The sequence below is a fragment of the Henckelia pumila genome, chromosome 2 (assembly GCF_033568475.1).
Source record: "Henckelia pumila isolate YLH828 chromosome 2, ASM3356847v2, whole genome shotgun sequence".
NCBI lineage: Eukaryota > Viridiplantae > Streptophyta > Magnoliopsida > Lamiales > Gesneriaceae > Henckelia > Henckelia pumila.
The window spans coordinates 179744360-179757848 of NC_133121.1; positions in this window are offsets into that span (position 1 = coordinate 179744360).

The window sequence follows — 13489 nt, forward strand, 5'->3', positions numbered from 1 at the left end:
CAGAAGAAAGGAAGAAGCCGACAGAAGAAGAAGAGAAGGCGACAGGTCAGGCGATAGGTCATGAAACGACCCTAACTCTATAATAAATAAATATGCGGAATTTTTTTTTTTTTTTTTTTTTTTACTACTAGATAAAACATGTACATATATGCCCATACATATATGCACAGAATAAAATATTTCAAATAAATACAAGACTAAATAAATAAATAATTAAATACTTAAATAAAATGCATTCTATGAATTAAATAAATATCTGAGTCAACCCTATAATTTAAAAATATACTGCATAATTAAAATAAATAAAAAGTGTGCATGCACTAAAATATTTAATAAAATATTCCCATAAAACTCAACCACTAAAAAATATAATAAAATGTTTCACATGACATCATGCACGGTGACTCAGAAGCTGTCACGGTCACGGGGCTACTGCAGCACAGCTCATAGATCCTCACCACCGGTAGGAGTAACCTGCTCCTCTACGTACTCACCTGCACCATATCAGTGTAGTGAGCCTAGAGGCCCAACATGCATACTAACAAGGGTTTAAAATAATTTAAATCAATTTACTACTAATACATACGTATACATGAATGAGCATGCTAAAAAATTTACATAACATAACTTACTTAAATAAACATAAATACATAATACATAACATACATACTTGAGTTGTTGAGCACTTATTTTCTTAACATCGAATGGTCCTATCCGTAAGTGTGACCCATACTTATAGTGCGACTGATCAGTCTAAGAAACCATCGTACGAGGCTGGTGGCGAACCACCCATACATAAATGGCAGAAACTGCCCATACATAAATGGCAGAAAACTGCCCATAAATGGCCACACTACTTCAATTTCCACCTAAAATATTTTATTTGCTCAACCATAGAAATTAAATCATAGCATAAAAAATTGATTTCGTGAATGCATGTACTTAAATAAATTGTGTGTCCTTCATATATATTTAATTTAATTTTCTTACTAACATATAAATATTAAATTAACTTAAATGCATAAAAATAATTAAATATATAATCAGGACACATGCAATTTTCTCATGGATGGTTCTGGACTGCTGGCCCTACACTCAAGCCCATTAACTTAAGACTTGGCCCATAAATCAACCAAAGCCCATTAAGTCTAACTTAGGTCCAATAACGCTGTCCCTGGCCCAATGGGCCCAAAAGCCCATTTACAGGCCCAATAAATTTCATGGGCTCCCAAGCCCATAAAAATTTCTGGCCAACTTAAAAATTTAATAAAAATTATTAAAAGTCTAAAAATAATAAAATAACCCAAATTAAATTAAATGGTACTAATTAAATTTTTGGGAATTTAATTAGTCCATTTAATCCCTAATTAACTTAAAAACTTAAAAATAAAAATACCCGAGCCCAATTAAAATAACCCGGACCCGGACCCACTTAACTTAACCCATATTATTTTAGACCCGACCCGGACCCAAGACCCGACCCGGACCCAATCAGAAACCCTAAACCCGATCACTACCTTACCTCTCTTCTCTCGGCCGCACGGCTGCGTGAGCAGCAGGCCTTCCGGCCTGCTGCAGCCCAGCTCCGGCCACCGTGGCCGGAGCCCCGCCGGCAGGACCTCCCCAGGGTCCTGCCGGACCGAACCATACCCAGCCCCCGACCCCATGCACCCTGTAAAGACCAAGCCGAACCCCTTCTCCCACAACCCTAGCCTGCGCAGCCTCTTGAACCCTCTTCTGAAAACCTTTCGTCCTTGGTTTCTAGCCCCCAACCCAACCATGGCCGACTCATCTAGACCTCCTAGGGACCCCATAGGACCTAAGCCAGCAGCCGTCCAAGCCATGGGTAGCCAAAAGGCGTGAGCATGAACCATACATGTCAAAAACGGAAGCATGAGAGGAAGAAAAGTCGAAACTCGCTGTCAAAAAAATATAAACTCGGATGATACACACTCACACGCATACATACACTGATATAGGTTTAAAAAAGTGGAAAGAAACATGCCTTTCACCGATTTGTGGAGTTTAGAAGCGTATACGACGGACTTCGGGACGACGGGACGACGACGGGGTGCCTTGGCTTGCTTGGAACCTTCGAAGATGGCTATGGTGTTCTTGGAGCTTGGTTTCGTGAGGAAGAAGATGGAGATGGAGGTGACGGCTGATGCTAGGAAGAGGGAAACAATCGGCTAAGGTAGGGTTTGGGTAGAATAGGTTTAAATTTTTGGTTAATTAGAAAATAGGTTAATTAATAAAATAAAAAGATTTTCAAAATAATTAAAAAAAAACACAACTTAACTCTTAAAATCTGATAACCTAAATAAAAATCTCGAAATATTAATTTAGGGAAATTTTAAAAATATTAAAAAGTCAATATTTTGACTAATTTTGGATAAAAATGACCCCTAAAATTAAATAAAATTAAATACTTAAAATTTTGAGATAATAAAACTCAAAACAATAATTTAAGGCTCCAAAAAGGCTCATAAAATAATTTGGCTAGAAAATTGTCATCTCGTCCGTCCACGGTCCCGTCTACGCGATTAAATAATAAGAATACTAAAAATCATAAAAATCACTAATTATGGGTTAAATGCTTAAAAATAAATTAAATCATGCATAAATAATTCACATAATTATTTAACCCATAAATCATAAATTTAAATAATTAAATATCCTAATTATGCAGGCGGATTTATGTAATTAAAAATATCGGGTGTTACAATTCTCCCCCCCCTTAAATTAAATTTCGTCCTCGAAATTAAAGTACTTACCCGAACATCTCCGGGTAGCGAGTCCTCATATCCTCCTCGGACTCCCAAGTAGCTTCCTCCTCCGAGTGATTCAGCCACTGGACTCTGACCATCGGTATGACCCGCGTCCTAAGCCTCCTCTCCTCTCTAGCCAAGATCCGCACTGGTCTCTCCTCGTATACAAGATCTGGTGGCAACTGTAAGGGCTCGAAATCCAACACATGCGACGGGTTGGAGACATATCTCCGAAGCATGGATACATGGAAAACGTTGTGCACTGCCGCTAGCCCTGGAGGTAGAGCTAAACGATAGGCCAACGTGCCAACTCGCTCCAAGATCTCGAATGGCCCTATATATCTCGGATTAAGCTTGCCTCTCCGTCCAAAACGCGCTACTCCCTTCATAGGTGACACCTTCAAGAATACGTGATCACCTACTGCGAACTCCAAATCGCGTCGTCTGGCATCTGCATAACTCTTCTGCCGACTCTGCGCAGTCCTCATCCTATCTCGAATCTGCGTCACGATGTCAGCTGTCTGCTGCACAATCTCTGGACCCAACAAAATCCTCTCACCAACCTCATCCCAATGCACCGGAGATCTGCATCTTCTCCCATAAAGTGCTGCATATGGAGCCATACCTATAGACGACTGAAAACTGTTGTTATAGGTAAACTCCACTAATGGCAGTCTAGTCTCCCAAGAGCCCCGAAAATCAATGACACAAGCTCTCAGAAGATCCTCGAGAACCTGGATCACTCTCTCAGACTGACCATCTGTCTGGGGATGAAATGCTGTACTGAACAGAAGCCTAGTCCCCATAGCCGTGTGCAGACTCTTCCAAAACGCAGATGTGAATCTCGGATCTCTGTCTGACACAATAGACACTGGTATGCCATGCAGTCTAACAATCTCTCTAATGTAAAGCTCTGCATACTGTGTCAAAGTATAGTTAGTCCTCACCGGCAAGAAATGAGCTGACTTGGTGAGTCTATCCACAATCACCCAAATCGCTGTGCAACCTCTGGCACTCCTCGGCAAGCCAACCACAAAGTCCATCGTAATATTCTCCCACTTCCATTCCGGAATAGGAAGAGGTCTAAGAAGTCCTGCTGGACGCTGATGCTCTGCTTTGACTTGCTGACAAGTCAAGCACTCTGACACCACTCTCCCGATGTCACTCTTCATCCCAGGCCACCAATACAATAACTGCAAATCTCGGTACATCTTCGTACTTCCGGGGTGAATGGAGTACGGAGATGCATGAGCCTCTGCTAGAATCTCGGCTCTCAACTGATCAACGTTCGGTACCCACATCCTCCCACGGTACTGAACGATGCCATCCTCCACTGTATACAAGAGATTACCTCTGGCCTCATCTCTCTGTCTCCATCGCTGTAGCTCCTCATCAGTAGACTGTCCCTCTCTAATCCGATCTCGCAGAACTGGCTGCACTGTCAACACTGACAAGCTCGGTGCATGGCCGCTCGGATAGCACTCCAACCCAAACCTCTGAATCTCGGTCTGTAGTGGTAACTGTGCAGTCAAACATGATACCACTGACGACTTTCGACTCAAAGCATCTGCTACTACATTAGCCTTACCCGGATGGTAGCTAATGTCACAATCATAGTCCTTCACAAGCTCAAGCCATCTGCGCTGCCTCATGTTCAACTCCTTCTGGGTGAAGAAGTACTTGAGGCTCTTGTGATCGGTGAAAATCTTGCACTTCTCGCCGTAAAGATAGTGCCTCCAGATTTTCAACGCAAATACCACTGCTGCAAGCTCCAAATCATGCGTCGGATAGTTCTGCTCATGAATCTTCAACTGTCGCGACGCATATGCGATAACTCTGCCACTCTGCATAAGTACTGCGCCCAAACCAAGCTTGGACGCGTCGGTGTACACCACTAACTCCTCATGTGGCACTGTCATAGCTAACACCGGTGCTGAAGTAAGTGCATCCTTCAGCTGATCAAAACTCCTCTGACAATCTGGACTCCAACTATACTTCGCGTTCTTCTTGGTCAAGGAAGTCAAGGGTACTGCAATAGAGGAAAAACCCTTGATGAACTTCCTATAGTATCCTGCTAAACCCAAGAAGCTACGAATCTCCGAAGCATTCTTTGGAATCCCCCAATCCCTCACTGCCTGCACCTTGGACTGATCCACTGCAATCCCATCCCTAGAAATAATGTGGCCTAGAAACGCCACCTGCTCCAACCAAAACTCACACTTACTGAACTTTGCAAACAGTCGATGCTCCCTCAAAGTCTGCAAGGCTGTATGCAAATGCTGTGTATGCTCCTCAATGCTCCTCGAGTAGATCAATATGTCATCAATGAATACAATGACAAACTGATCTAGATACGGCTGGAAAACACGATGCATGAGATCCATAAAAACTGCTGGAGCATTGGTCAACCCAAAGGGCATCACCAAGAACTCATAGTGCCCATATCGTGTCCTAAAGGCAGTCTTAGACACGTCTGAATCTCTGACTCTCAACTGATGGTAACCAGATCGCAAATCGATCTTGGAGAATACCGAAGCTCCCTGCAACTGATCGAATAAATCCTCTATCCTCGGCAGCGGATACTTATTCTTCACTGTGACTCTGTTGAGCTCTCGGTAGTCAATGCACAATCTCATGCTGCCGTCCTTCTTCTTCACAAACAACACTGGAGCTCCCCATGGAGAAAAGCTAGGACGAACAAAGCCCTTCTCCAACAGCTCCTGAATCTGCTCCTTCAACTCTCTCATCTCTGTAGGAGCAAGTCGATACGGTGCCTTAGAGATAGGCACAGTATCCGGAAACAACTCAATACTGAACTCCACCTCTCTCACTGGTGGAACTCCTGCAACATCGTCAGGAAAAACATCTGGATAGTCACATACCACCTCTATATCTGATAAAGATCTGCTAGAAACATCTGAGGTAGTGACCACACTAGCAAGAAAACCCTGACATCCATTGCGCAACAGTTTCCTCGCACGAACAAATGATATCATCTGAGGAATACTGCTAGACTGAGATGCAAAGAAAGTAAACATCTCACCTCCTGCTGGCTTCACTGACACTGTCCTACGTCGGAAATCAATCGAAGCTCCATTAACTGATAGCCAGTCCATACCCAAAATCAAGTCAAACCCAGTCAATGGAAGAACCACTAGATCTGCTCGAATGGAGTGTCCCTGCAACTCCAATGCCAGATCCCTGATGACACTAGTGGTAGTGATAACCTGTCCGGATGGCATGGTAACATCGTAACCACTGTCTACAACCTCCGGTGAAATGCCTATCCGTCTGATAAAATCTCGGGAGATAAACGAATGCGTGGCTCCTGAATCTAGTAACGCAAACGTGGAGTTGCCTCCAACTAGAATTCTCCCTGCACGCAGAAGATTCCCAACAATTCACACCACTATGCCCCCAAGGTTAAAACACTAAAATCCTTAATTCTAATCACAAAGAAACAAAATTCTTATTCTAGCATGCTGATAATTAAAATCATGTAACAGGCATTCAGATATAATTGCAATTAAACAAAAACAAAGAATTGAAAAAGTTCTAGGGGTTAGGTATACCGGTGATCAAGGAGGTATCTGGGTCTGCCTCCTCAGCCTGCATCACATAAACTCGCCCACTGACATTCTGCCTCTTCGGGCAGTTGGCAATCTGATGCCCTGGCTCCTTGCAACGATAGCAGACTCCTGCTCCCATAAGACACTGCCCGGAATGCATCTTCTGGCACTTCGGACACACTGGATATCTCCCTGGAGTAGGGGCCCCGCCCCTAGTCTGCTGCTGTGGCTTCCCCTGAGGCCTCTGCTGATTCGGGCCCTTAGATGGCCCTGTAGACTGTTTCTTCGCAGGTGGCTGCGAAGATGGTCGCTGATACCCTGTCTGCACAAACTGCCTCTTACCCTGCTGCTCTCTCTGTATCTCTCTCTGTCCCTCCTCGGAACGCAAGGCCCTGCTGACTGCCGACTCATATGTAAAGACGTCTGCCATCCGCACATCATGCCTGATCTCAGCCTTCAGGCCCTCCACAAACTGTCGCAGCTTCTCCTGCGGACTATCAGCAATCATGGGCACAAAATGACAGCCCCTCTCAAACTGGCTCACATACTCTACAACCGACCTGTCCCCCTGACGGAGACTCATGAACTCACGGATCATGCGACTGCGCACATTCTCGGTGAAGTACTTGGCGTAGAAGATACGCCTGAACTCAGACCACGTCAGTGTAGGTAGATGGACTCCTCTGACTGCACCCTCCCACCAAAGGGCTGCATCGCCTCGCATCATGTACGTCGCACAGCTCACCCTGTCGGTGTCTGTGATCCCCATATAATCGAAGATGGACTCAAGAGAGCGAATCCATCCCTCAGCCACCAACGGATCGGTGGTCCCCACAAACTCCTTAGGCCCCTTCTTCTGGAACCTCTCTGCGACGTCCTCCTCGTGGGACAGTCTGGGACGGGCAGCCTGCTGCTCCAGCAAGGCAGTAATACCCGCCATCATCGTGGCACTGGCCTGCTCCAGTGCTGTCATGGGGTGCTGCTGAGGTGGCGGTGGAGGTGGAGGTGGAGGTCTCCCACGTCGATTCACCTGTCTGGGAGGCATTCTGCACTACCACATATTTATTTACGTAAATCGCCTTGCATAACTAAGTGTTTAAAATTTAAGGCTAACTTAAATTATAGAAATTAAATCATACTATAAACATTAAAACTTACAGACCGGTAGCGTGGATTTCTGAGCTCGCATAGCAGTAGTGACCCCTCCAAGAACCGTGCTTTGATACCAACTGAAACGACCCTAACTCTATAATAAATAAATATGCGGAAATTTTTTTTTTTTTTTTTTTTTTACTACTAGATAAAACATGTACATATATGCCCATACATATATGCACAAAATAAAATATTTCAAATAAATACAAGACTAAATAAATAAATAATTAAATACTTAAATAAAATGCATTCTATGAATTAAATAAATATCTGAGTCAACCCTATAATTTAAAAATATACTGCATAATTAAAATAAATAAAAAGTGTGCATGCACTAAAATATTTAATAAAATATTCCCATAAAACTCAACCACTAAAAAATATAATAAAATGTTTCACATGACATCATGCACGGTGACTCAGAAGCTGTCACGGTCACGGGGCTACTGCAGCACAGCTCATAGATCCTCACCACCGGTAGGAGTAACCTGCTCCTCTACGTACTCACCTGCACCATATCAGTGTAGTGAGCCTAGAGGCCCAACATGCATACTAACAAGGGTTTAAAATAATTTAAATCAATTTACTACTAATACATACGTATACATGAATGAGCATGCTAAAAAATTTACATAACATAACTTACTTAAATAAACATAAATACATAATACATAACATACATACTTGAGTTGTTGAGCACTTATTTTCTTAACATCGAATGGTCCTATCCATAAGTGTGACCCATACTTATAGTGCGACTGATCAGTCTAAGAAACCATCGTACGAGGCTGGTGGCGAACCACCCATACATAAATGGCAGAAACTGCCCATACATAAATGGCAGAAAACTGCCCATAAATGGCCACACTACTTCAATTTCCACCTAAAATATTTTATTTGCTCAACCATAGAAATTAAATCATAGCATAAAAAATTGATTTCGTGAATGCATGTACTTAAATAAATTGTGTGTCCTTCATATATATTTAATTTAATTTTCTTACTAACATATAAATATTAAATTAACTTAAATGCATAAAAATAATTAAATATATAATCAGGACACATGCAATTTTCTCATGGATGGTTCTGGACTGCTGGCCCTACACTCAAGCCCATTAACTTAAGACTTGGCCCATAAATCAACCAAAGCCCATTAAGTCTAACTTAGGTCCAATAACGCTGTCCCTGGCCCAATGGGCCCAAAAGCCCATTTACAGGCCCAATAAATTTCATGGGCTCCCAAGCCCATAAAAATTTCTGGCCAACTTAAAAATTTAATAAAAATTATTAAAAGTCTAAAAATAATAAAATAACCCAAATTAAATTAAATGGTACTAATTAAATTTTTGGGAATTTAATTAGTCCATTTAATCCCTAATTAACTTAAAAACTTAAAAATAAAAATACCCGAGCCCAATTAAAATAACCCGGACCCGGACCCACTTAACTTAACCCATATTATTTTAGACCCGACCCGGACCCAAGACCCGACCCGGACCCAATCAGAAACCCTAAACCCGATCACTACCTTACCTCTCTTCTCTCGGCCGCACGGCTGCGTGAGCAGCAGGCCTTCCCGGCCTGCTGCAGCCCAGCTCCGGCCACCGTGGCCGGAGCCCCGCCGGCAGGACCTCCCCAGGGTCCTGCCGGACCGAACCATACCCAGCCCCCGACCCCATGCACCCTGTAAAGACCAAGCCGAACCCCTTCTCCCACAACCCTAGCCTGCGCAGCCACTTGAACCCTCTTCTGAAAACCTTTCGTCCTTGGTTTCTAGCCCCCAACCCAACCATGGCCGACTCATCTAGACCTCCTAGGGACCCCATAGGACCTAAGCCAGCAGCCGTCCAAGCCATGGGTAGCCAAAAGGCGTGAGCATGAACCATACATGTCAAAAACGGAAGCATGAGAGGAAGAAAAGTCGAAACTCGCTGTCAAAAAAATATAAACTCGGATGATACACACTCACACGCATACATACACTGATATAGGTTTAAAAAAGTGGAAAGAAACATGCCTTTCACCGATTTGTGGAGTTTAGAAGCGTATACGACGGACTTCGGGACGACGGGACGACGACGGGGTGCCTTGGCTTGCTTGGAACCTTCGAAGATGGCTATGGTGTTCTTGGAGCTTGGTTTCGTGAGGAAGAAGATGGAGATGGAGGTGACGGCTGATGCTAGGAAGAGGGAAACAATCGGCTAAGGTAGGGTTTGGGTAGAATAGGTTTAAATTTTTGGTTAATTAGAAAATAGGTTAGTTAATAAAATAAAAAGATTTTCAAAATAATTAAAAAAAACACAACTTAACTCTTAAAATCTGATAACCTAAATAAAAATCTCGAAATATTAATTTAGGGAAATTTTAAAAATATTAAAAAGTCAATATTTTGACTAATTTTGGATAAAAATGACCCCTAAAATTAAATAAAATTAAATACTTAAAATTTTGAGATAATAAAACTCAAAACAATAATTTAAGGCTCCAAAAAGGCTCATAAAATAATTTGGCTAGAAAATTGTCATCTCGTCCGTCCACGGTCCCGTCTACGCGATTAAATAATAAGAATACTAAAAATCATAAAAATCACTAATTATGGGTTAAATGCTTAAAAATAAATTAAATCATGCATAAATAATTCACATAATTATTTAACCCATAAATCATAAATTTAAATAATTAAATATCCTAATTATGCAGGCGGATTTATGTAATTAAAAATATCGGGTGTTACAGGTCAGGAGGAGCCAGTTGGTTCAAAAGATGAACAACTTATCTCTTCTTTACTTATCGCAGCTGTTTTTTTTTTTTTTTTTCTCTGTAGGTGTAATAAAAATGCCTATTGTACTTAATGAAATTCATTCTCTCAATGAAGTTCATTTTAATGCTTTCATATTGTTCTTGGAGCACTTAAGTTTTGTCATCACCAAAAAGGGGGAAATTGTTGAATCCGATATTTTGGTGATAACAAATAACAACTCATTGTATAGGAATGTGCTGCCAACCATCGTATTTCAGGAATCTACTACAACTTCTACCGGAAGCTTGTCAACCGCCCCTGCTCTCGACCGGCTGAAGACACAAGGATAAATCTATCTACCGGAAGCTTGTCAACCGCCTATGTCTCTCGACCGGTTGAAGTCATAAGCCTATCGACTGGCTATCAAAACCAGCAGAAGATAAATCTATCTACCGGAAGCTTGTCAACCGCCTTTGCTCTCGACCGGTTGAAGTCTCAAGCCTATCGACTGGTTATTCAAACCAGTAGAGGACAAATATCTCTACCGGTAAAATGCCAACTGCCTATCTAGATATCTCGAGACCAGTACTTGTGACAAGATGTTCCTTGAAAAGATCTTTTATTAAAAGCAGAACCGGCGTATCAGAAGATTTGTTGACTCCTGCAATCGAGACAACAGGTTGCACCAAAATGGTAAAAACACAGAATGACTACAGATAAAGCATTCGACCGTTTATTCCAGTTTTGGACCCTGGAAGTTGTCTGCAGTGTACGATCTTCATGCAGAATCATCAATGCATTTATGAGCATTAAATATGCATTCAATGCAGCATCAGAACGTTCAAAATAAAGACGTTGATGATTGACCTATATAAAGGGAAGATTGCTCAAGAATCAACAAGTGACAACGGTGAGAGACAAGCAATTCAGAAAAATCTCAATCAACTCAATCACTTGAATAATATCAGAAGTCCTGATCTGATATACTTGAGCACACTTACAAGATCATTCATTTTGCTGCTCAAATAAACCCTCGCCTACAGTTCACATATCTGATCGTCAAGGATCATCCTAGGGTTTCCAAGCCTCTCGACCGCTCTGCAGTTTGAGAAGATCAACTCAACTATACTCAGTGTTGAAGAGACTTGAAGCTGCTCTGAAAGCTTCCACCAGTCTGATAAGAACTGAGAATCTTATCTGTGTAAATCTAGGAGTTTCGGATTAGGCATTGGATAAGTCCTAAGTCTGAAGTGGGTGTATTGCAAGACGTTGTAATAACCAAAGTCTTCTAGTGAATTCCTTCCTAAGTGGAAGAAGGGGAGACGTAGAAGGATTAAGCCTTCGAACTTCCATAAATCGTGCCTTAGTCTTTACTGCCTTTTATCTTACTTCCTGCTCATACATTGCATTATAAACTTTGCATCACTAAAACCTCTGAACTATTTCCGCACTATTTAAGTTGTTCAAAACGTTTTAGAAGTTGAGGAAATCGATTAAGTGAACTAAACCTCGCTTGATCATTTTGAAGAAAAAGAAGAAAAGTTTCAGAGTGTATTCACCCCCCCTCTACCCTCTGAACCGATCCCAACAAAATGGGTTTTTATTCGAAAGCGAAATGAGAAAAATGAAATAGTCAGATATAAAGCTAGACTTGTTGCACAAGGTTTTTCTCAAAGGCCTGGAATTGATTATGAAGAAACGTATTCTCCTGTTATGGATGCAATTACGTTTCGATATTTGATTAGTTTGGCAGTGTATGAAAATTTGGAAATGTGTCTTATGGATGTTGTTACAGCTTACTTATACGGATCACTTGATAGTGATATATACATGAAAATCCCTGAAGGATTTAAGATGCCTGAAGCACAAAGTTCAAAACCCAGAGAATTTTATTCTGTAAAATTGCAAAGATCATTATATGGGTTAAAGCAATCCGGCCGAATGTGGTATAATCGGCTAAGTGAGCACTTGATGAAAAAGGGATATGTAAATGATCCAATATGCCCTTGTGTTTTCATCAAGAAAACAACATCCGGATGTGTAATTATTGCTGTATATGTTGATGATTTAAACATCATTGGAACGAATAAAGAAATTCAAGAAGTTATGATGTACTTGAAGGAAAAATTCGAAATGAAGGATCTTGGAAAAACCAAGTATTGTCTGGGTTTGCAAATCGAACAAAAAGAATGTAGAATTTTTGTTCACCAGACAAATTATACAGAAAAGATCCTTAAACGTTTTAATATGGATAAATCAAATCCATTAAGTACTCCAATGGTTGTAAGATCATTAAACATAGAAAAGGATCCATTCCGTCCATGTGGAGATGATGAAGTTATTCTTGGTCCAGAAGTACCATATCTAAGTGCCATTGGTGCCCTTATGTATCTTGCAAATTGCACTAGACCTGATATATCTTTTGCTGTAAATTTATTGGCAAGATTCAGTTCATATCCAACAAAGAGGCACTGGAACGGAATTAAACATATATTCCGTTATCTACGAGGAACGACAGATTTGGGACTTTTGTACTCAAAAGACACCAATCAAAGTATCATTGGTTATGCTGATGCTGGATACTTATCTGATCCACATAAGGCACGTTCCCAAACCGGATATGTATTTACTCGTGGAGGCACCGCAATTTCTTGGCGTTCACAGAAACAAACACTCGTAACAACTTCATCAAATCACGCCGAGATTATTGCATTACATGAAGCAAGTCGTGAATGTGTATGGTTAAAGTCAATGACCAAACATATTCAAATATCGTGTGGATTGACAGTAGAAAAGAAGCCTGTGACACTATATGAAGATAATGCTGCATGTATTGCTCAAATGAAAGAAGGATACATCAAAAGTGACAGAACCAAACATATCCCCCCAAAATTCTTTGCCTACACTCAAGAGCTTGAGAAGAATAAAGATATTGATATCTGTTACATTCAATCAAGTGAGAACTCATCAGATCTCTTCACAAAGGCTCTTCCCACGACGATATTCAGAAAGCATATATACAACATTGGGATGCGCAATCTACGGAATATTTGAAGAATCACTCATGTTAACATGAGGGGGAGTTTACGTGGCTGCACTCTTTTTCCCTTACTATGGTTTTTATCCCACTGGGTTTTTCCTAGTAAGGTTTTTAACGAGGCAGTATAAAACACGTAATGAATACAGTCATCATATCACGGTCATCATCACAAGGGGGAGTGTTGAAAAATATATTATTATTATGTTGAATATTG